This window comes from Antechinus flavipes, chromosome 5 (genome assembly GCF_016432865.1).
Source record: "Antechinus flavipes isolate AdamAnt ecotype Samford, QLD, Australia chromosome 5, AdamAnt_v2, whole genome shotgun sequence".
In the NCBI taxonomy this organism is placed as follows: Eukaryota; Metazoa; Chordata; class Mammalia; order Dasyuromorphia; family Dasyuridae; genus Antechinus; species Antechinus flavipes.
This window is the reverse complement of record NC_067402.1, coordinates 40,632,151-40,654,163: the sequence shown is the minus strand read 5'-3', so window position 1 is coordinate 40,654,163 and position 22,013 is coordinate 40,632,151. Positions and strand designations below refer to the sequence as shown.

Sequence of the window (22,013 nt, the reverse complement as noted above, 5' to 3'; positions counted from 1 at the left end):
GCCCTGTGAAAATTCCCCCACCAGTATTTTCAGACTAGTTCCAGCACCATGCCATATCACCAAAGGCTAAGTGAATAAAGGGATAAAGGTATAAAAACTCTCAAGTTTTTAGGGAGAATTAGTCCATTTGGGGCCACCCAGAGTCGTGTAGTCTTATCCCAATGACATCCCTGCTTTGAGAGGTTTTTTGTTTGTTTGTTTATTTTTTGCTTTGTGATAAACCATTCCCTTTCTGGACTATGGCTATTTCTAATGTTGTTAGGCTAAAGAGCCTAGGCAGGCTTCTAGAGCAAGATGAATATTCTAAGGTCATACATGAGGGACAAAGTGAAAGCTCCAGAGAGACTTCTGTTAAGGGAGTTGCACCCTCAGGAATTGGGGGAGTTAAAGCTGAGATTTTTTTCCTAATAAATTTATATATACACATACATACATATGTATATATATACATACATACACACACACACACACACACATATATATATATATATATATATACATATACATATATATTACATGATAAATCATATTGGGAGGGGAAAAGGGAAAAACTCTGGGGAAGATTAAAAAAAAAGAAACAGAAAAAAGAAGTGAACGTAGCATGTAGTGATTTACATTCACTCTCCTTACTTCTTTTTCTGGATGCAGATGGCATTTTCTCTCCAAAGTCTATTGGGATTGCTTTGGATCACTGAACCACTGAGAAGAACTAAGACTTTTATTGTTGATCAGAGCACATTCTTGTAAAATATGCTCCTGGTTCTGCTTGTTTCACTCAGCATCAATTCATGTAAATCTTTCCAGGCCTTTCTAAAATCAAGTTGCTCATCATTTTTGATAGAACCACAATATTTCTTCATCTTTGTATACCACAACTTGTTCAGCCATTGCCTAACTGATGGGCATCAACTCATTTTCCAATTCTTTGCCATCACTAAAAGAGCTGCTATAAATATTTTTGCACATGTGGGTTCCCTTTTAGATTTCCTTATGATACTGACCAAGCAATTGCACTGATGGGTCAAAGGGTATACATAGTTTGATAGCCCTTTGGGCAGATTCCAGATTGCTCTCCAGAATTATTGGGTCAATTGACAATTTCAATAACAATATGTCCCAGTTTTCCCACATCTCCTCCAACATTTATCATTATCTTATCCTGTCAGCCAATCTGACATGTGTGAGGTGGTACCTTAGAGTTGTTTTAATTTGCATTTCTCTGATCAATAGTGATTTAGACTATTTTTTCATATAATTATAGATGGCTTTAATTTCATCATCTGAAAATTGTCTATTTATATCCTCTGATCATTTATCAATTGGGGAATGACTTGCATTCACATAAATTTGGCAGACTTTTTAATATATTTCAGAAATGAGGGCTTTATCATAAACACTAGCCATAAAATTTCTTCCCAGGTTTATACTTCCCTTTTAATTTTAATTTTGTTTCTGTTTTTTTTTTTTTTTTTTTTTGTGCAAAACCTTTTGAATTTGGTGTAATCCCAATTGTTCATTTTGTCTTTCATAATGTCCTCTACTTCTTTGGTCATACATTCCTCCTTTCTCCAAGGAGCAGATAGGCAAATTATCCCTCGCTCTCCTAATTAGTTTATGGGATCATACTTTATGCCCAAATGATGTATCCCTTTTGACCTTACTTTAGTATGGGATGTGAGATGTAGGTCTGTATGCAGTTCCTGACACATCATTTTCCAGCTTTCCCAGCAATTTTTGTCAAATAATCAGTTCTTATTCAGAAGCTGGTATTTGGGGGTTTATCAAATTCTAGATTCCTATAGGTCTTGATTATTGTGTTGTGTGTATCTAATCTATTCCACTGATCTGCCACTCTATTACTTAGCTAGTACCAAATAATTCTGATGACTTTTTAAAATAGTTTTGATGCTTTATAATATAGTTTTAGGTTTGGTACTGCTAAGGCACTACCATTTTTTTTCATTAATTCCCTTGATATTTTCCAGTAGATGTCCTATGTAGAGATAACCTGTACTGTTTTGACCTTTTGTTTGATCAGACATTAATTCCAAAGCCGTTGGTAACCACATAACTGTATTTGATGGGACAACTCATCAACTGCAGATCAAAGGACCATTTTTCTTTCATCATGCTTTCAACAATCTCTCCTAAAACTTTGTCATCAATTTCACCTTTCTGAAACAATTTATACTCTTTTGAGTTTTCACTAACTAGAAACTTATTACAGAGAATCTCCAAAACCTTTAAGACAGTGTCAGGAGGATCTCCAGAATCTGCTTTAAGTATGAGTGTTGCTTCTGTATTCTATGATACAATGAAATGTGTTAGATGTTTACCCCAGATTTTCACATATGCATTATAAATGTCCTTGCTATCATTAACCACTAACATAGGCTCTGATGAAAATTGTGTTACTATATGTTCAAATGCATCCTTTTTCTGGTTTTTGCTTCAAGCTCTGATGTTACTATGTTCTGTAACTGGAACACATTATCCAGACACAGGGTCTTTTATTTCTTAGTATTTCTTTTTATTAAAACGATTCCTGCTGTTTTATCAATTCTTTTGAACTTCTTGAAAATAACAAGTGCTCCTACAACAAAAATCTCTTTATTTATTGGATATTTTCCTCCAGTTACATTAAAAACAATGATTTTTTTATTTGTTTGTAAGATTTAAAAATTCTAGTTCTCTCCCTTATCGCCACCCACAATTAAGAAACCACATGAGAAGATATGCAAAAATCTCTTGGGAAGAGATTCTTCTGTAGCCAGAATCAGGTTATTTGTATTCTAGGCCATCTAGATTACTAGATTTTTCCATCAAATACTTTGCCTATTTTGTCCTCTGCTCTCTGGAATGTATCGCTACTGTGGATGGTTACAAAGGCAGAACAAGGATGGTCTCAATTGTTAGCCAGTAACATTTTAGATCTGTGCCTTCCATTGTGAAGAAAACATTTCCTCTGGAATGAAAGAACCCTCAGGAACTGTTTTTACTTCTAAGTAAAATGAGCATCATATTTGTATTTCTTTATTTTTTATTTTTATAGTATTTTATTCTTCCAATGACATGTAGAGATAGTTTTCAGCATTCATTTTTGTCAAATTTTGAGTTCCAATTTTTTCCCTCTCTAACCTCCCCTCACCTCCCTCCCCAAGACAGCAATCAATCTAATATAGGTTATACAAGTACAATCATTTTCAACATATTTTCACATTAATCATGTTGTGAAAGAAAAATCAGAACAAAAGGGAAAACATATCTATTTTATAAACTTATTTTTTATTCAGGAATTTATTCACAGTCAACCCATTAAGAAGTGATTAAGATTTTAAAATATGATTTTGACAGGTCATAACTAAAAAATTTTAATCATGACACTACTAAAAAAATGATTATCCACTTAATAAATTAACCTCTGAAAATTCTTGTGAAGCCAGAGTTGATACATAAAGAACCTAAGGGTCACACAATGCTCAATGTAACAGTCATTTAATTATACAAGCCAAAGAGTCAATAAGATATTATGGATCTTAGCACAGATGATGGGATCCATTCAAAACAAACAACAAATGAGAATTCACAGAGAACAGGTAAATCTTTTGATGAATGTAAACATCAGCTTTCCTCTTCCAAAGGAGCATTAAACTGTTTCTGTAAGGAGCTTAATAAATACTCGATGACTTGACAAACCTCACCCCTATGAGACAATTCCTCATATTCCCTAACAAAACTAATTATGATGCATTTTAATTTTTAAAATACAGATGCTCAGAAAGTACTCAAAATTCAATGATAGGATGTTTCATCTCTAAGAAGAATGTGGTTTATTAAATTTCTTCATCCAACAACAAAAATCCACACGTACAGCAGTGAATATATACAAGGCAAGAGAGAGCACATTGTAGTGGAGAGAGGGCTGGTCTTATCAGGGAGATCTCTTAAGGTTCTAACTCTGATGCACGAATGAATGAATGAATGAATGATGGCACAAGCGGAAAAGAGCATTCCAACAGCATTTACTATGTATGAGCAGGGACACTCACTATCAATTAAGCCCTAGTCAGTCAATCAGTCAATCAATAAACATTGATTAAGGGTCTTCAATGTGCCAGATACTGTGCTAAGCTTTGTGAGACCTGGGACAAGCCATTTAATGTCCATATATTTCAAGAAACTCTGGGATTGAGCTATAAAGTCAGTGATCACATGAACCTGAACAAATCACTCCCTGTTCAACTAACTCCAGAAGCTCTCTCCTATCTCAAACAGAAACCTCTCTGCTTTCCAACTGGTTCTGATCCACTTCCCAGCATTCCAAGGGATTCTTCCTGACTGTAGCTCAAATTCATGAATAACAGTGTTTGGATACCACCGCCTTCTCCTCTAGCAGGGTTTCAGGTCCTTTAGTCAGATTTCTCTGGGCAGAGGGGAGAAAGCCGAAGCCTTATGAAGTCATGTTGGCCACATTCACAAAAGAAATAAAGAGCTGAGCCGGCTCTATCCCAAAGAGATAATAAAGGAGAGAAAGGACTCACATGTGCAAAAGTGTTTGTGGCAGCCCTTTTTGTGGTGGCAAGAAACCGGAAATTGAATGGATGCCCATCAGTTGGAGAATGGCTGGGTAAATTGTGGTATATGAATGTTATGGAATATTATTGTTCTGTAAGAAATGACCAGCAGGATGAATACAGAGAGGCCTGGAGAGACTTACACGAACTGAGGCTGAGTGAAATGAGCAGAACCAGGAGATCATTGTACATTTCAACAAGATTATACTGAATGTGGATCACAACATAGCTTTCTCACTCTTTTTGATGTTATTCACTTGCATTTTGTTTCTCATTTTTTTTCCTTTTTGATCTGATTTTTCTTGTGTATAAATGTTTACATATACTGGATTTATGTATAATATATATTGGATTGTTATCCAATCTAGGTGAGGGGGTGGGGGAAGGAGGGGGAAATCTGAAACACAAGGCTATGCAAGGGTCAGTGTTGAAAACTTATCCATACATGTTTTGAAAATAAAAAAGCTTTAATAAAAAAAGTAGCTAAGAGATTTGGGACGCTTTCCCAAGGGCCCCAACTCTCTCTCTCTCTCTCTCTGGGAAACAAAAGGCCCAAAACACAAGTTCTCCTCCTTACTTGGCTTTTTCAGAGGCTCAAAACTCAGATGCTTCAAAGTCAAAAGGGCCAAGGGGGATCCCAAGAAGAGATAGGGCTTGGGAGTCACTGCTTAGACTATCTTAATTTTGAGCATCTTGACATAAGGAACTCCTGGAGGAAGTTCCTCTGGTTTATCTGTAGGCATTCTTATAGCTGCCTGGGGAGTTGCCTCTGGTCACAGAACTAGTATGTATGTAAATAGAACTAGGGCATTAATATTCATCTATGTTATTGGTTGTAAAAACTCATTTATTTATTTATTTTAAAATTTGTTTTCAACATTTGCTTTTAAACTATTTTCATTTTCATTTTTCCTCCCTTTCCCCTCCCCAAGACACCAATCAAATTGATATGTTATATATGTACAATCACATTAAACATATTTCCAAATAGTCATACTGTGAAAGAAGAATCAGAAGAAAAGGGGAAAACCACAAGAAGGAAAAAAACAAAAAAAGTGAAAATCATCTGCTTCGATTTGCATTCAGAATCTATAGTTTTTTCTCTGAATGTGGATATCACTTTCCATCACGAATCTTTTGGAAATGTCTAAGAACAAAACTCATTTATTCTAAAACCTATTTTTATTAGTATATTAACCTTATTATATTTATAATAAAGCTTGTTTTTAAAATTGGTTTTTCTTAGCTGACATAATCATTTCCAAAGGAAAACATATTTTGAGCTCCAGTCAATTTATAAACTCTGGAAACATAAATGATTTACAAGTAAGGGCCTGGCTGTATTTTCCAATCACTTTAACAGATTTGGCTTGGTGAATCCTAACCTCAGTGGGGATGAATTTTGGAAATGTCTCAAGTTAAAAACTTCTTGTTCCATCGCTAGCATGCCCACTATCATAGACATGTTTCTGACAGGATCCCCAACAGAGGAATTAGTGGAAAATCTAATATTCGAGTACAAAAAGGGCAACTTTATGAATATAGGACAGAGAAAAGCTTGGGAAGATGGCAGCCATGAGGATTTAGTGGATGGCAAGCTGGGAAGGAATAGAGCTTCCAGGAAGAGGAAGGAGATGGTGTCTCTTCACTCTGCACTTTGAGGTCTGGGTTTAGGTCCAGATTGTGGAGATCATGTTCACAGGAGAACAATCAGAACTTATCAAAGTTTATCAGCCTTATCAAAGATCTCAAGACCTTGCCTTGTGAGCATCAGAAGAAGGAACATGAGTCACTGAGCCTGGAGAAGACTCCAGAAAGCCATTCTGGCTGTCTTCAAATATTTAAGTCTGTGATATGAAAAAGGGGGACTGGACTTGTTCCACTGGGCCAACAACCAGAGGGGAAAACAAAGCAGAATGGTCAGGGAAGTTGTAGGAAGATTTTCAGGCTGGCCCATCAAAATTCTCAGTGCAAAATGGGTTTTACTATTAAGCATGATTTTCAGTACTAGAATTCCAGAGATTCTTTATAAAGCTAAAAGATAACCTAGAAATAGTCTGAGGAGACATACAAATCACCAATCAGACTCAGATACTTTTAAAAACAGGAATTACACTTGAGATCCAAATCCCACCCAATTCAAGCTTTGCCCTGGATTCACTGTTCTGATGGTCTTCCTGCCAAGTCAAATGTTCACATCTTTACCAGTAACAGAACAGAAGATTTCTAGGGGGCAAGGAATTACTGCTTTTACACAAATCCATTATCTTCCTTTTAGGCAGCTTTCACTAACACTACTTAAGAATTGTCTGATTTGTGCCCTCAAGTAGAAACAATACTTTAAAAATGCAACTGAGTTGAATGATGAGCATCTTAATATCCCAACAAGCCTCACTGGCTCTGATATCACACGGTTAGCAATTATGAATAATACTACCCTGAAATGGAAATCCTTGATGCAGGTGGTTCTGTTGGTTAGATTTTTTTTTTCTTTAACAAACTTCATGCACTAAGAATTAAAAGCAGTCGGCTCTCTGTCCCTCAGAATCCTCTTCTGAACACTGGGCATTTTTGCCCAGAGCAGCATATTCCCAAACTGTTCTTATACCCACTGGTGAAGGTTTCAGAAGCCCACTCAACACCTGACGCTAGACTTTCACTGTGATGAAGAGATTATTTTAAGGCCCGTATTCTTAACAAAAAATTCTAAACTCTTAATAGGGCATCCCCCTGGAACCAAGAGACAAGGCCATAAAGGGTGTGTTTCCAGAAAGGAGAGTTAATAAGAATCAGCATCAAACAGATGAGATTAGGCACTTCTGGAATGATTTGTAAGTAGACTGTAGGGAAGGCTGGAATACTTCCTAAATGTTATTAAGGACTGGAGAATCCCTCCTTATAAAATAAAGCATCAATTCAAAATGTAACTAATCCAGTACCTATTAGGGATGTAACTAGGGAAGTCAATCAAGGGGACCAATTATTTGTACTGGATCAGTTACAAATTGTAATTCTGGAAACTGAAACATTTCTTTCATGACAAAGTGTTTTAATGACAGATATTTCTGATAAAGAGTCCTGGAGAAAGGAGAGAAGACCAGGAAGGGGGTGTGGAAATGGATCCAGCACGTGGCAGCAGCAGGACAGAGGCTTTGCCAGCTGTCGATGAGCAGTAAGCTGATGGAGTCACACCCTCAGAGCCCTTGGACACAGAATGCTCAGATGCCTTCCTTTTCTGGAGGCCCAAAGAGGTTCAGTTATTCTTCCATAGCTGTGTGCCCTCAGGAGGACCAAGGGCTGAGCAGGAGGTGTCACGACTTGGATTTAAGGGGCCCATCAGCCCCACTCTCTCCCCAGTCAGAGGAGGCCACATGTTTTGCAACATTCTTGTAGGTTTTCTCTATAAATATGAAACTCACAGACTAGCTCTCAGGAGGACCTTTGGGATCAGCCCCGAGTCCTGGGTGTTGGTGGAGGAGTGAAGGAGGCAGGAGGGCCCCGCACTGGTCAGGGAAGGAGGATGGAGGATGGAGGATGGAGGATGGAGGATGGAGGATGGAGGAGGGAGGAGGGAGGAGGGAGGAGGGAGGAGGGAGGATGTTGGATGGAGGATGAAGGAAGGAGGAGGGAGGAGGGAAGATGGAAGAGGGAGGAAGGAAGAGGGAGACTGGCCTCTTGGGTCTTCCTCTGGGGCTGAGAGTCCCTTCAAGTACTCCAGTAGGAGGATGTCACTACCTCACATAACCCTAGGGTGATTACATCATTACATTAAGTACGCACTTAGAGAGCCATTCTCTCACCTGGAGTAGGCGCTTAACTATCTGCACCCCGCTGCCCTAGATTTAAGCTCACCTTTCCGAGTTCCTGCCCTCTACATCTGTGATTCTATCCTCTTTGCTGTTGGGGTTGAAATGTTCCAGCGAGAGAAAATACGGGACCAGCCGCGGAAATAATGTGAATTCACAATCTGTACTGGAATTTATAGTTAAAGAAAGGGTTCAGGGTTGGTTTTCTCATCTTATACTCCGACGCCCACTTCACTCCCCGCTTTTTCTTTGAAGGAGTCATACACCAGACTCATCAGCGGCCAGAGGGGAGCACGTGTCCCGGCCACCAGGAGTTACGCCCTGGCCCCGGTCAGGCAGTTAGTCAGGCAAGGGGCGATTAGCAAGGCCAACAGAACGGAGCAAGGGGACCAGGGAAGTCACCGAGGGGACCAGTTACAGAGCGACTGGCAGCTGCCCAGGGATGGTCTCCGGGCGGCTGTTCTCCGCGCGTTTCCTGACCGAGGACAGATTCCCGACCACCGCGGTTGCTGGCATAGAAAGGACAGGCAGAGGCCTCCTTGCTTGAGGTAACGGGTCAAGGCCCCGGCGACTTTGCAGAACCACGTCAGCCAAAGAATTCAGGGAGTTTTCTAAAAGGAAATTTGGTAGAATATTAGAAAAATTGGGTATGATAGATCTCTGGAGAAAACTGAATGGTGACAGAAAGGAGTATACTTTCTTCTCAGCAATTCATGGAACCTACACAAAAATTGACAATATATTAGGACATAAAGACTTAAAAATTAAGTGCAGGAAGGCAGAAATAGTAAATGCTTTCTTTTCAGATCACAACGCAATAAAAACTACATTCAACAAAAAGTTAGGTGTAAATAGACCAAAAAGTAATTGGAAACTAAATAATCTCATTTTAAAGAATGATTGGGTGAAACAGCAAATTATAGACACAATTAATAATTTCACTCAAGATAATGACAACAATGAGACATCATATCAAAATTTATGGGATGCAGCCAAAGCAGTAATAAGGGGAAATTTTATATCCTTAGAGGCTTACTTGAATAAAATCAAAAAAGAGAAGATCAATGAATTGGGCCTGGAACTTAAAAAGTTAGAAAAAGACCAAATTAAAAAACCCCAATCAATTACTAAACTTGAAATTCTAAAATTAAAAGGAGAAATTAATAATATAGAAAGTTAAAAAAAAAACTATTGAACTAATAAATAAAACTAAGAGTTGGTTTTATGAAAAAACCAATAAAATTGATAAACATCTCTCATTTCCCAGATTATCTTCTCCCTCTCCTCGCTTGTGAATATAGCCTGGAGGAGCTGTTGGCAGCCATGCCCGGTGAGTAAAAAAATAGTCTCAAGAAGGCTTATGAGGCCCTGTGGCCTCTCAGAGAACAAGGGATTCTGCTGTTTCCAGTTATACAAGTCACTAGTGGGAAAAGGGACATGAAGGGGCAACTGCTGGTCTCTGCCACGGGGGCCATTTGGCGTAAGAGTAGAAGGGGGTGGCTGTGTCAGGACTCGGGGTCCATAGATGAGGCTACCACGGGTGTGAGGAGGACTTAAAAGGGAATCTAGGGAGGCAGAGTGATGAGGGGGTAGCTGAAGAAGGGACCAAGGCTTGCAGACTTGGGTGAAAGGGAGGGGGCTGGTAAGGGGAAAGACAACCTTGTCTGGTGGGGGCAGGGTGGGATAAAGACATCCATGACCAGTATTGGTTAGGCGGGGTAGACAATTTCCCTTTATCACTGCAGTCTCTTTCTCTCATCTCGTAGAGGAGGCAGTTGTGTCAGTGACCAGGGTCTTTCTGGGACCACTTCAGATCAAACGAGGATGTAGGGGATTTGATTGGGTTTTCCTGGGTCCCCAAAACCTTTTGTTTCACCTTTTCAATAATTTGGGGATTAAAGGTTCCCTCTGGCAGCCATCCTGTGTTCAATTTTGGCCAATTAGTTTGATAATATCCAATTAATTTCCCTTTAGTAACCTTAAAATCATAATCCTTTACATTCCTTGGAAGTCTTTAAAATTCTTTAGGAAGTATTTCAGCGCCCCCTTCCTCTCTTCCCCCCTCCCCCCTTGTAGAGCAGCAGATTCAGAATTGCCCATGATGGTTACTGGGGCAACAATACTTAAAACCTATAGACTCAACAAACAAGGACACCAAGACAGGAAATACAAATCATCCAAATGGGCAGGAAAACCAGGGCACTCCAGCAACATCCTCAGGAGGCCAGTAGGGGCTGTGACCTGCGTTCAGCTTAGCCGCCTACTCCTTTGAGTACTCTCCCAAAAACTGAAACGGGTTCCCAGACAGTCATGGCCAATTCAAGAAAATTTTGGTCACGTTCTCCTGGTCAGCAAAGGGGAATCACTGAATTCTGGGGCGAGGAAGTCTTCTTGGCGGCCACCCCCTAGAGACGGTGTTTGCCCTTACCCTCTAGGAAGAACCAGACTGGCTGTCGAACCCAAGCCAAAGACTATCTCGCTGGGGCCTCCAACTGAAATGTCCCAGAGGGAGAAAATACAGAGACAGCAAAATAATGTAAATTTAAGACCGTTTATTAGCTGGCCAGCGACTGAAGGGGGGATGGGGGGGAGGTGTTAGCCCTGAGCATTCTGTGAATCACATGTTTATAGAGAAAAGCTACAAGAATGTTCCAAAATGTATGTCATTGAGAGGCCCGCATCCTGACAGGTGGCAAGGGTCGACAGCATGTGGATAGGTCTTAGCCTATATGCTTGAGAATATTATTAAGAGAGGATAGCTCTTCTAAAACATGAATTTCTGAACTAGACTTAAAGATGCACGCTTAAGTGTTATAGATAGGATATTCTGTTATATATAGGATAATTCTCCCATTCTATAAAAGATTTTTAAAATTAATCTCATCCAAAAGTCTAGCTATAGAAAGGAGTCAAACAGAGTTCATTTTCTCATCGCGAAGCTCCTACATGCCCCAGTCAGCATTCTCTCCCTTCTCCAGTCACTGGTGTTGAACTTAGTTATCCCCGAGCTGATTATCATTTATTTAGTGATCAGGGGCCAAAGGAGAGTGAGACTCAAGGGTGAGGACTAGGGCGGCTGCAGCTTTGAGGCCCGGGACCTAAGTTCAAATCCAGCCTCAGAAACTTACTAGGATTAGGCAAGTCATGTGACTGTTTGCCTCAGATTCTGGAGAAGGAAAAGGCCACCATGGAGAGTCAGACATGACTGAAGGACATCAACAGGATCAGACTGGCTTGGGGGTCGTGCCTTTGTCCCTGCCTCTGCTGAGCACGTGTCCTGAACGCTGCAGAAACCTAAGGTCCGGAGGAGCAACATGGGGGTCGAGAGAGCTGAGTTCAAATTCAGCGTGGGTCACTCGGCCACCTCAGAGGAATGTCAGGGTCATCAGAGACTAGGGAGGTGGCTCACAGCCTGGAGCTGACGCTCACACCCTCATCTTTCTGACTAGGAAACAGGCCCGGGGAGGGGTCACTGCTCCCCCGAGCATATTTTAGGGGCTTCTCTAGCTCCCCCTTCAGGCCTTTTTCCCTGCGATCCCCAAGGTGCTGTTTTACAGCCCGGACACGCCCCAGACCCGCCCCTCTGCTCTCCTCCCTCCTCTTCCCGCTCCCCGCTCCCCCCACCCCCCACCCCGGACCACGGAAATTCCACCGCCGTCTCGGGTCTCAAGCTCCGGGCCTGTTCCCGAGACAGGCAGGTGGGCGGCTTCCGGGGCGCCCAAGGGGGGAAGGCCCGGACGGCAGTCGGGGCGGCGGCGTTACCTGCGTACAAGCTCAGTTTCTTAAATCCACGAGGGGGTGTCTGCTCATGGGCGCCGCCATCTTGGGAAAGCAAAAACTTTATGGACAGCGAACGCCGCGCACAAAGACAAGAGGAGGCGGTGCCGGACCCGGGGAAGAGGAAGACCAGGACTAGGGAGGAGGCGGAGCCGGACGGGGAGGAGGCGGGGCCTAAGCTGGCGAGGAGGCGGGGCTGAGGCCGGGGAAAAGGCGGGGCTGGAGCAGACCTCTCTGGTCATCCCCGCCTCTGCCTCTAGGGTAGGGATGACCTCGTAGGGAATTTCGTAGCCATCGAGTCCAATTTCTTTACTTTACTTAGAACACTGAGGCACACGGAGGCACCGACTGGCATTTCTATAGGCTCTAACCTCTCTGCTTTTGTTCCCTCATTTAACCTCCCAGCAGCCTGGGGAGATGGGTGCCAGGATTCTCCCCATTTCACAGATTAGAAAACTGAGGCTCTTAGTGCCCTCGACCCTTCCCATATTCCAAAGATCTCTAGGACCCCACACCGGGCAGGCTCTGCAGCAGGAGCCCTGGCTCTGCATCTCCTCCATCGCTGCCGAGCCGCGTGTAAGGCCTTTGGCAAGGGGCGATCTCCCTAGGGCACGGTTTCTTCCTCTATAAAATGGGGGAGGTTGGCCAGAGCGCCCGCCTGCGGTGCGGGCCAGCCTGGCCCCGTGGAGACCCCAGCGGGGGGAGGGGGGTCTCCTTTGTCCTGCCCTGCCTCCCTATGGAAATGTGGGCTTCTGAGGGCCTTCGTGTGGCCAGGAAGCCGCTTGTCTTTTGCCTCTTTTTGTATCCCCAGCATTTAGGCGCGCTGCCCGGCACGTGGTTATTGTTCAGCTGTTCAGTTATGTCTGACTACCGGGTTGTCTTGCCAAAGACTCTAGAGTGCTCTGCCATTTCCTCTCCAGTGTGTCCCCATTTTACAGATGAGGCAAATGCGGGCTGCGTGACTTGACTCAGAGCAGGTTTGAACTCAGATCTTCCTGGCTCCAGGCTCAAGTGCTTTCTCCTGGCTGCCCCCAGAACATAGTGGGTGCTTAATAAATGTTCATTCATTAACTGATTGATCAAGGAAGACAAGGGCCAATCCGATCTCAGGGAGAGCTTGGTTGCCTTTTAGGGAAAACTAATCCTCAGGGAGAATGAGGGATGGTATAGGGAACCCTGATCCTGTATGACTTGAGTTCAAATCTTGCCATTGTCATTTCCCTTAAGATTTTAGTTGAGTCATTGTAAACTCTTTGGGCCTGAGTTTCCTATATTTAAATGAAAAATTCACCTAGATGATACAAGTTTTAAGTTTACTTTAAGATATATATATGTAAAAAGGCCATTTCTGCTCTGATGATCTATGGTTCTATGATTCATTCACATTAACTGGGCAAAACTTTGATGATGTCCATATATATAGTTATCAATGTAAAGCTAAATGTAAAGAAAGGAAACTCAGTGATGTAATCCAAAAAGCTCAGTCCTTGAGAAGTAATCCATAATAGACTTATATAATATTTCTTCATTATTCTTATTTGTGAGCTTTTTATGTCCTCAGATGCGATCAGTTATTGGGAAGGTCATGTACAGCTGAGTCTATGTATTACCCTTTCTTTATCCATTCAATAATTGTTAGAGATCTATCATATTTAATTTTTCTAAAATTCTATTCAGGTCATTTTAATTTCTTTAATTAATCCCTTCTTCTTTTAATTCCTTCCTTCCTTCCTTCCTTCCTTCCTTCCTTCCTTCCTTCCTTCTTTCTTTCTTTCCTCCCTTCCTTTCATTCAACTTATCTAGGACTAATAAGAAGATATACAGTGTCTAACATATGGTAAGCTTTATCTAGAATGCTTATTTCCTTTCCCTGTCCTTAAAAAAAAAATTTCTCCATGTAATTTATTTAGTTTTTCCTTTAAGTGCTTATGTCTTATACATATATTACATGTGCACATATTACACATAGTTCTTGGCACATAGATGCTTAATAAATGTTTATTGTTTGATTGTTAAGTATTGAAATCAATTCATTGTTTATATTACGTTTTAGCAAAATGTAATCCCCATTCCTTATCGCTTTTAATTAAGTCTGCTTTTGTTGTTATCTTATCCAAAATAATAATTACTATCCTGACATTTTTGTGTTCAACTGACATAATAGATTTTGTACCAATTCCTTATTTTACCTCTGTGAGTATTTATGTTTCAAATATGTTTCTTGTAAACATTTTGTTTTCTAATCCATTTTGCTAGCCACTGTTGTTTTATGCGTGAGTTCATCCCATTTACATTCACAGTTATGATAGTTAATTGCTTTCCCTTCCTCTATTCTGGTTTTATACTTTTTTTCCTCCTCTGTATTCTTCTTATTCTGATTATTTCAAGTTATTACTTTTCTTTTTTCTTTTACTTTTCTCTTCACTATTTTCTCTTTCGGCTTAAGATTTGTTTTGCTGATGACTACTGCCTGAATCTTCCCTTTCTATTACATTTTCCTTGCCATTTTTTTTTTTTTTGTTTGTTTGTTTCTATCTGCATCCCTGTGGGGTTAAATGTATTTCTACACCAAAATTTTTATGTATGTGTGATCATGTTCTGTCTTCTTTTCATCAACTTAGGTGAAATGAAACTTATTATTATATATTTGTTTACAATTATAAAGGAAATTATTTTGTTTTTCTATTGTTACAAGATTTTTTTTCTTCCTTTCTTTTCTATGAAGTGTGGGGAGGGAAGGAGACAAAATACACTTCTGTTAATTTAAAAAAATAGATGGGCAGGAGAAGATAGATGTGAAATACTGTATGTATTATTCTTTTTCTCTTATTTTATTTTATTTTTCCTTATTGGTTTTTCTTTGATACAAGAATCTGTTGCAGGAACAGCTAGATGGAACAGTGGATAGAGTACCAGGCCTGAAGTCAGGAGAACCTCATTTCAAATCTGACTTTGGACACTTAATACTTCCTAGCTGGGTGAGCTTAGTTAAGTCACTTAACCCCAATTATCTTAGCAAAAACAAACAAACAAATAAATAAACAAACAGGCAAATAAATGAATGAATAAACAAATAAATAAATAATAAAAAGAATGTGTTGGTGTCACAAAATGGTACTAATCTGTAAATATTTGTAAAGGAAAAAAAAAAAACATATCATTGAAACTTTAAAAAACCGAAGTGAGGCATTGCTGATTGCTGGGAAGAATCAGAAGTGAGGCAAAAGAACTTTTTGCAGTTTTGATGCAAAACAGAGGAGACAGAAACTGAAATCCTTTTTGTTTTCTGAATGTTTTCTGAAGATGTATTCCTTTATTCATTATTCTATTTTGACATAGTGGATTATGGAAGAGTAGTGTAGAAGGTTATGATTTTTCCTTTGATGATTTTTTCTGTTACTTATTTCATTATTCTGTTCCAATGATTTTTTTCCTATTTTGAAAAAAGCCAAATGATAAAAGCCTTGTATTTCACAGACTGCACAATTTTAAATTATTTTTTATTGATATCTCTTGCTTTTAAATCACATTTTCTGAATGGGTAGATAGTTCTGAAGTCAAGAAGACTTGATTCAGAGACTAGCTGTATGACCCTGGACAAGTCACTTAATCCTGTTTGGCTCATTTTCATCAAGTGTAAAGTGAGCTGGAGAAAGAAATGGAAAACTATTCCAATATATTTGCCAAGAAAACTTCATATGGGTTCATCAAGAATTAGACATGACTGAAAATGAATAAACTGAATTTTTTTCAATATATGCCCCCTCTTTACTTTCCAACCCAGCAAATCATCCCTTATGAATAAAGGGAAAGAGACAGTGATCCATAACAGTGAGGAATTAAAAAAAAAAAAAAAAAACACCCAAAACTTAGGTTTGAGAAGTATCAAGTCAAAGAAATGTAAATGTATACTCCCACCAAAGCCCTGTTTTACAATAAAATTCAACATTTGCTAGGAAGTTTTTGAGGACATTATACAATATTGGAAGTAGGAAAAAGAGGAACATAAGATAGGATTACGAAGATCATGGTCCACACTTAGAAAAGTCATTCCTTGAATTCTGCTTCTATGACAGTTACTTAGTGTTGCCTTGCACAGTCCCCTGGGATCTGCTTTAACTGACTTCACTTTGCCCTATAAACATTTGAGCCTAAGCAGCCTCTTTCCTTGCATCTGGGTCATTGCCTTTGGTCCATGGCTTGTACAAACTTATCTTCTCCCTTCACCAGCATCCTCTGCAAGAAATAACTGTTCTGCTTAGACCAAATTCTCATCTTTAGAACATCAGTAGTTTTTATAATTCTTGAAATTCTGCATGCTCTAGACACATGATAATCTCATCCCAGGATGGGGATGAGCCTGAATTCTTGGAGACTTCCATCAGAACACTGACACTGCTTTAAGGATATCCTGTCTGTCCCTTTGCATGGATCAGCCCATCTAAATTCAGAGAGACAAATTACCAGGTTGGCCATAAGATGATCAAGTTTTTAACCACAGAAATTCTTTTTTTTTAAATTTTGTATTATTTTTTTCTGATTATACATGTTCATTTTTAAATATACATTTCTTTATGAATCATGTGCGGAGAGAAAAATAAGGACAAAAGGGAAAATCCATGAGAGAAAAAAAAAACAGAAGAAAAAGAAAAAAAAAACTCAACATAATGTGCTGATTTATATTCAGTCTCCATAGTTCTCTTTTTGGATGCGGATGGCATCTTCTATCCAAAATTTATTGGAGTTGCCTTGGATTACTGAACCACTAAGAAGAACCAAGTCTTTCATAGCTGATCATCATTAGACTAATTTTCAAAGACCATTTGCCAAGCATCAGAGAAGTTCTGTCCAAGGACCAATGAAAGAAGTAACTTGAACTCAGAGGTAAACCTTAAAATGATTATTTGTAGCTTTTTAGAAATTGGTAAAAAACGATTTTTCATTGAAAGTTGAATTTTTTTTGTTACAAAGGGATCGTAGCAATAAAACCATCACCTTCAAAGCCCCCAGAGCTGTGGCAAGACCTGCTTGCTTCCATTCCTCCAAGTCAACAAAAATTTAGAAGTTTGGGGTTACTAACTAGCCATATTATTAAGTGATTCTTTGTTGAGTTCTATCTGACAGTTGGTTAAATTGTCAATAAATACCTGGGTACATCAAGTTATGTTCTTGGAAAGTAACTGTAATTTTATTAATCTAAAGTATTATCATATTTTTATTCTTCTTTGGTTTTCTGCCATTGGTACTTTTTTTTTTTTTTAAGGCGATCAGGCTTAAAGCACTTGTCCAGGGTCACACAACTAGTAAGTGTCTGTTTGGATTCAGGTACTCCTGACTCCAGACCCAGTACTCTAGACATTACACCACCTAGCTGTCCTCATTGGTACATTTTGTGAAGGCTTTTTTCACAACCCTGATAATCAGTTTGTAATATTAACATTAATTTGTCCTTAGGAATTCGTGGCCAAAGAAGAATTGGAGTACGTTCCTGAATAGAAAATGGATAATTTTGATTATAATTTTAGATTTTGATTATATTAAGTTAAAAAGTTTTTGTAGGGGGCTGAGCCAAGATAGTGGAGAGGAGATAATCATTTGGTACTGGCTAAGAAATAGAGTAGTTGATCAGTGGGATAGGTTAAGTTCACAGAACAAAAGAGTCAATGACTATACTAATCTGGTGTTTGACAAACCCCCAAACCTCAATTTTGGGGATAAAAACTATTAGACCAAAACTTCTGGGAAATTGGAAACTAGGCATTGATCTAATCTAACACTATATACCAACATAAGGTCCAAATGGATTCATGATTTAGACATGAAGAAAGATATTATTGACTATTTGCCATCTGGGGAAGGGGTGGGGAAAAGGGGGAAAATTGGAACACAAGGTTTTTCAAGGGTTAATGTTGAAAAAAATTATCCATGCATATGCTTTGAAAATAAAAAGCTTTAATACAAATAATGAGTTAACAAAAGGAAACAAACAATCAGCAGGATGATTTCAGAGAGGCATGAAGATACTCAAATGAACTGATGCTAAGTGAAGTGAACAGAACCAGGAGATCATTGTACAGGGCAACAGTAAGATTATCTAATTAATCAATTCTAATGAACGTGACTCTCTTCAACAATGAAATGACTGAAGCCAATTCCAATGATCTTGTGATGAAGAGAGCCATCTGCACCCAGAGAGAGGATGGTGGGAACTGAGTTTGGATCACAACATAGCATTTTCACCATTTTGTTGTTGTTTGCCTCTATTTTGTTTTCTTTCTCATTTTTTTCTTTTGTGATCTCATTTTTCTCCTTTATGATCTCATTTTTCTTGTGCATCATGATAATTATGGAAATATGTATGGAAGAATTGCACATGTTTAAACGATATTGGATTTCTTGCCATCTTGGGGAGGGTCTGGGTGGAAGAGAGGAAAAAATTTTGGAACACAATGTTTTGCAAGGATTAATGTTGAAAAGTATCCATGCATATGTTTGAAAATAAAAATCTGTGATAATAAAAAAAGATAAAATTGCAAATCAAAAAATATTTTTTCCTTTCTTGAGAAAGGTACAGATTACAGGCAGGTACAACATAGAAATAGGTATCTGAGATAGATTCTAGACTATCAATCCCTCAGGGATACTGAGCAATCACCAAAATAAGGGATTTGGGGACTGACTATGGCAGAATTTCTGAGATCTATTACTATGCTCTTTTCAGCTGGAGTATTAATTCTCCTGTTTTGCTAAAGCCATATACTTTATATCCATAAAAGGTGGGTTTTTAGAGTGATTGTTCTTTTCAGTTGTGCCCAATTCTTTGTAACCCCTTTTGAGGTTTTCTTGGCAAAGATATTGGAGGGATTTGCCATTTCCTTCTTCAGCTCATTTTACAGACCAGGAAACTGAGGCAAATAGGGAAAGTGATTTGCTTAGGGTCACATGGTAAGTAAATGTCTAATGTTGAATGTGAATCAGAGCTTCCTAACTCCAGGCCCTGTGATCTATCCAATGTATTGTGTAGCTGCCGTAGGCACTGACTGATAAACTTGTCTTTGAATCCCCAGTTCCCAGTGTATAGCAGGGGCTTAATAAATGCTTGTTGATGAATGGATGGACAAAATTACAAATAACCAAATAAGATAACATATGCTAAGTACTCAAAGGACAAAATTCTTCCTGTCTTTGGCTTCATTTGATTTCTCTCTTCAGGACTGAGGCCTTTCTCTGGTCAGTGACATCACAAAGGTTTCCATGGTGAAGGCCCCTTTTTTCCACCACGACCTTCCAACGTATTTACTGGGCTTCTTTTAGCAGCAATCTTTAGCCTAAATTATTGAACATTTCCTGTCTCTTTTCTCTGCCCATTTCTGCATTCATCCTTTTGCCCTTTCTACTCTGTTCCTCATTCATTCATTCACTGAGCATCTACAATGTGTAGGGCATTACACTGGTCTCTAGAACAATTAGAAAGTAAGTAAGAAAGAAACATCTATGATAGTGGCCCTTAATGTGCTTTTAACTAAAATTTATTTGCTTCTCTTTAATCCAGTACCTACACTTGATACAGAACTGAAGACCTAGTAGTCTAATGAGGGATGAACACCTCCCTCATCCATTTGCTCTCCCTCTCACTATAATGGCTATTCCAAATCTTTTCATGCCTTCTCAAGATTCCTAAGAAGTCCATTCCTCCAATCCTCTCACATGAGGACCTTACCTTATACTTCCCTAAAAAAACCTTCCCTGAAAAGCCATTCGCTGACAGCTGAGTTGTCTCCCCTCCTTGTCTCACATTTCCTCCAACTATTTCATCTGAGGCTCCTATCTCATGGGAAAAGGTGGCCCTTCCTGCCAAGGCAAAAAATATTGCAAGCGGCCAGAAAAAAAAACAAAAAAAAAAAAACAATTCAAATGCCAAGGAGTCACAATCAGGATTACACAGGACCTAGAAGCTTCTACTTTAAAGACCCAAGGCCCTGGAATGTGATATTCTTAAAAGCAAAGGAACTTGGAATGCATTCAAGAATAAAATTTCCAGCTAAATTGAGCACTATCTTTCAGGGAAGAAAATGGGCATTCAATGATACAGGTGAATTTCAGTTATATATGATGAAAAGACCAGAGCTGAACAAAAAAATCTGACCTTCAAATACAGAATTCAAGAGAAGCATAAAAAGATAAAAAGGAAAGAACTCTCGAGGACTATATCTCTGTTATGGGTATACTTAGAGAGTGCAGGTATAATTTGATTCTACTGTGATAATATAAAAAAGAAACTAGAGGTAGAAAGAGGATTGTACTGGAAAAAGAGGGAAATGGAGATAAAATGAGGGAAATTATATCTCATCAAGAGGCAAAGAAGACCTATTATAATTGAGGGAAAGAATGGGGGGGGGTGAACATTTTGTGAATTTAATTCTCATCAAATTTGGCTCAAAGAGAGAATATTAAATATATTTGGTTTCACTGAAAAACTTGTCTCACCTTATAGGAGTGGGAGAGGAAAGGGGAAAGGAAAGGGGAGTCTAATAGAAAAGCAAACAGAAATAGTAGGGGAAAAATATAAGAAAGGAGGAGGGGCTGTGAAGAGAGAGGGCTGTTTGAGAGAAGTGGTGGTCAGAAGCAAAATACTGGGGAGGAAGGAAAGTGGGAAAAGAAAAAGAAAAGCATAATTTGAGGTAAATAAGATGGCTGAAAATACAGAATTAGTTATTTTAACTGTGAATGTGAATGGAATGAACTCTCCCATAAAACAGAAGCAGACAGCAGACTGGATTAAAAGCCAGAATCCTACAATGTGTTGTTTACAAGAAATACATTTAAAGGAAAGTGATATATTTAGAATAAAGGTAAAAGGCTGGAGCAGAATCTATTATGCTTCAGATGAAGTAAAAAAAAAAAATGCAGGGGTAGTGATCCTGATCTCAGATCAAGCAAAAGCAAAAATAGATCTAATTAAAAGAGATAAGGAAAAAGTATATCTTGCTAAAGGGTATGAAAAATAATGAAGTAATATCAATACTGAACATACATGCATCAAGTGATATAGTATCTAAATTCCTAAAGAAGTTAAGAGCTGCAAGAAGAAATAGATTTTGCTCTCTCAGAACTAAATAAATCAAACAACAAAATAGATAAGAAAGAAGTTAAGGAGGTAAATAGAATTTTAGAAAAGTTGGATATGATAGATCTTTGAAGAAAATTGAATGGAGACAGAAAGGAGTACACTTTTTGTATTTGGTGGTTCATGGAATGTAATGTTTTCTCTAAAATGTAATGTTCTCTCTTGAGGTTTTCTTGGGGTTTCTGGGAGCAGCTTCGTTTCAGTTCAATAATCACCACAAGTGCAGCCAGGGATTAAAGTCCAAATCCTTTATTGTCTCTTTCCAAGTCTTGTCTCCTTTCCCGGGGCCCAGTTAGCTTCCTTATAGTCCAGATCCTTTATTATCTCCTTCCTGGGGCTGGGCAGCTTTCTGGGGAGCCTTTCAGTCTGGCCTTGGTCTTAGTGGGGAAGTGCAGGAGTCGGGGTCAGCCACCACAAAGATGGATGATGGAATGAATGTCTCAGCCTCCCGAGAACTTCTAGTGTGCTTGTCTCTCTTGGTTCTGAGAGCTTCTAGCGTATATGCCTGGAGAAACTTATATGAACTGATGCTGAGTGAAAAGAACAGACCCAGGAGATCATTATATACTTCAACAACAATACCATATGATGATCAATTCTGATGCATGTGGCCCTCTTCAACAATGTGATGAACCAAATCAGTTCCAATAGTGCAGTAATGAATAGAACCAGCCACACTCAGTGAAAGAACTCTGGGAAATGAGTGTGAACCACTACACAGCATTTCTA

The 22,013-nt window shown here is 39.2% G+C and overlaps 1 long non-coding RNA gene and 1 pseudogene across 1 annotated transcript; both read right to left on the bottom strand.

Moving 5' to 3' along the window:
* Positions 1-1,546: 1,546 nt before the first annotated feature.
* On the bottom strand, positions 1,547-3,031 carry LOC127538530 (nicotinamide phosphoribosyltransferase-like; annotated as a pseudogene).
* A 235-nt stretch (positions 3,032-3,266) lies between these two features.
* Positions 3,267-12,257, bottom strand: LOC127537810 (uncharacterized). The gene is made up of 2 exons (XR_007947614.1): positions 12,143-12,257; positions 3,267-8,991 (listed from the first exon to the last, which is right to left on the bottom strand). It is a non-coding gene; the product is annotated as an uncharacterized LOC127537810 (long non-coding RNA).
* Between the last annotated feature and the right edge of the window lie 9,756 nt (positions 12,258-22,013).